Consider the following 3,472-nt stretch of genomic DNA (forward strand, 5'->3'; position numbering starts at 1 on the left):
ATAGTATTCTGAAAAGATTCTAATTGGTGTTTAGGAGTAGCTGGTGAAATCAGACATGGAATTCCAAACTTTCACTCTGTCACTTTGTTGTATGTACACAAGATAGAGTCCCTAGGCTAAGATCGTGCAAATAATTCCTTAACGGAGCATGTGAGTCTTTCCCAATGACTCCCCATTTATCTCTCCCACTTTGGTTCACCTTATTCCTCCACAAAAAACTGTTGCTCTTGCCAAACATCTTTGGCCTTGGCACTGGAAATACCATGAACACATCCTTCAGAGCATGTATGGCAGGGCCACTTGGTGCTGTTAAGACTTGGTGAAATAAGAGCCCAGGAGTTAGGGAGTTAATCAGCCAGATTTCTCTGAGCTACTCTGGGTCCAGGCCACTCAACCTGGTATCTCATCACACTCTGATTTCCAAGGGGCTTTGAATGAAGACTTCTGGCTTTCTTTTGGTCACCCTGTCCATGCTGCCAGCAACCCCCCTAAAATGGCTGCCAAGGTCTTCTTGTATGAGACAATGAGACTCTGTTCCGGCTCTCCTAAGACAGTGCCTAGGCTGTTTCCGTCCCTTCCCACCTATGGCTCTGCACAGCCCTGTGTGCCCAGAAGCAAAACCCATCCTCCCTTCTAATTCCCTAACAAGAGCAGTTTCCCAACCTCGGCTCCTGTGGGAGCCCTTAGGCCTCAAAAGTCACTTCTATCCTTGAATTCCTCCAACTCTAATTGTCTGTGGGACTCACAGGACAATTTGTGGATGGATGCTGAAGTAATATATCGCATGCTTGTCTTTCCAATAATATTGTAAGCTCTCTGTCGGGAGAATTCCTTCAAGGCTGTTTGTATCTTCAATGACTAGCACAGTGCTGATTGCCTAGAGGTAGTTCTATAGAGTAGTGGTTAAGGGCGTGGGCTCTGTCTGCCCCAGATTCATTGCAAAGGGTGGATATAGACTGGCATATGCGACCTTAACTAAGTGATCAGAGTTAAGATGGCCAGTAATGGGATAAACTGACAGGTGCCTCCTGGTATGCTGCCCAGAGAGACAACATCACATTTGTGGCACTCTTGCCAAAAATGGATAATCTGAGTCTAAGCAGGAGGAAACATCAGACAAACCAAATTGAAGGAATATTCTGTAAAATAACTTGACAATTGCTTGTCAAGACCACGAAGGACAAAGACAGACTGAGGAAATACTCAAAGTTAAAAGAGACTAAAGTAATGTGACAATTGAATGCAATTGTGTGATCACAGATTTGATCCTGAGCTGAGCCAGAATATTTTTTTCCTGTAACAGACCTAATTGGAAGGATTGGCAGAATCTAAATAAGGTCGAAACATCTTACAATGGTATTATTTCAATGTTCATTGACAGTAATGTGACAATTATACTGTGTTCATGTAAAAGAATGTCTTTGTTTTTAAGAAATACATACTGAAGTCCGGGCGCGGTGGCTCAAGCCTGTAATCCCAGCACTTTGGGAGGCCAAGGCGGGTGGATCACGAGGTCAGGAGATCGAGACTATCCTGGCTAACATGGTGAAACCCCGTCTCTACTAAAAATACAAAAAACTAGCCGGGCGTGGTGGCGGGCGCCTGTAGTCTCAGCTACTTGGGAGGCTGAGGCGGGAGAATGGCGTGAACCCGGGAGGCGGAGCTTGCAGTGAGCCGAGATCACGCCACTGCACTCCAGCCTGGGTGACAGAGCGAGACTCCATCTCAAAAAAAAAAAAAAAAAAAAAAAAAGAAATACATACTGAATTGTTTAGGAGTAAAGAAGCTTCCTGTCTGCAATCTACTCTCAAATGGTTCAAGAAAAAAAGATTATATATATCATGTGTGTATGTAACATATTACACACATAAATATATATGTATGTACGTATGTATTACATAAGTATATAATATATACATACAAAGAGAAGGATAAAGCAAATTAAGGTAAAATGCTAACATTTGGAGAATCTGAGTACAGGATATATGGATTTTTTTTTTTTTTTTTTTTTTTTTTTGAGACAGAGTCTCGCTCTGTCGCTCAGGCTGGAGTCCAGTGGCGCCATCTTGACTTACTGCAACCTCCACCTCCCAGGTTCAAGCAATTCTCCTACCTCAGCCTCCCAAGCAGCTGGGACTACAGGCATATGCCACCACGCCCAGCTAACTTTTGTATTTTTGGTAGAGATGGGATTTCACTATGTTGGCCAGGCTGGTCTTCAACTCCTGACCTCAAGTGATCTGCCTCCCTCAGCCTCCCAAAGTGCTGGGATTACAGGCATGAGCCACTGTGCCCAGCCTGGAGTTCTTGATACTGTTCTTGCAATTTGAAATTATGTCAAAATAAAAGGTTTTTGTTTGTTTTTGTTATTTTTTTGTAATATTGGCTCTGGTATCAGGTTCCCTGTTTGGAATCTGAGCTTTGCCACTTACCAGTTGTATGACCTTAGGGAAGTTATATAAGCCTTGCTACACTCAGTTTCCTCGTCTGTATTATGAGAATAATAATAGTACTGACTTGAAGAGGCTGCTGTGAGAATTAAGCCCCGAAACGTGCTCAGCATGTTGCTAGCTCAGAGTAAGCGCTTGGTGAATGACAACTTCCATTATTAAATGGCTCTGTTTACGTTTCCTGCTACTTATGATAAGGATGATATTGGGGAATGTTACTAGAATCAAGAGGGAACACCATAGGTCATGAGTCTCTTGCCTACTTCCAAGGGGCCTAGATAGCTGCTATGGCTACTGGAAGCACAATGGGGGCTCTTGTCCCTAACTTTTAAGATCATTAGGATGGATTAAACAGGGCTTAGTTAGCTTTGGGCCCCAACCCAGGGCTCAAACACGATAGGTTGATCACTCTACAGATAAGTGACATATCGGGCCCATCAGGACTCCATCAGACCCATTCCCAGAATGAGCTATAACACATTGCCAGGTGCAGCATGTGTGCTTTAGACTGGATGCAGAAATTCTTGTCTCTTATCCATGAGAGCTTCAGTTCCAACAGAGAGCACTTCTGAATAGCTCAGAATCTCATTTGTTTCGTTGATCCTGAGTTCTAAATTCAGAGTGATGTCTATATGGAAGAGAGAGGAATAAAGATAGAATCATCTAGACTAAATCCCTTATTTTACTAAAGAGGAAAGTCACTGTGTGTGACATGTTTGAGATGACTCTGTGGGTTCTCAGCACAGGGAGGGCTGGGACAAGTTTCCTAATTCTTATGTCATTACCCTTTTCACTAGACCATGCTGCTTTGCAGGATTGCAATTGCCAGTCGAGGAATTCAGAGAGAGGAAGATAAAGGCCGGGCGCGGTGGCTCACGCCTGTAATCCCAGCACTTTGGGAGGCCAAGGCAGGCGGATCACTTGAGGCCAGGAGTTTGAGACCAGCCTGGCCAATATGGTGAAACCCTGTCTCTACTAAAAATACAAAAATTAGCCGCGCGTGGTGGGCACCTGTAGTCCCA

This window comes from Macaca nemestrina, chromosome X (assembly GCF_043159975.1).
Source record: "Macaca nemestrina isolate mMacNem1 chromosome X, mMacNem.hap1, whole genome shotgun sequence".
NCBI classification, from domain to species: Eukaryota; Metazoa; Chordata; class Mammalia; order Primates; family Cercopithecidae; genus Macaca; species Macaca nemestrina.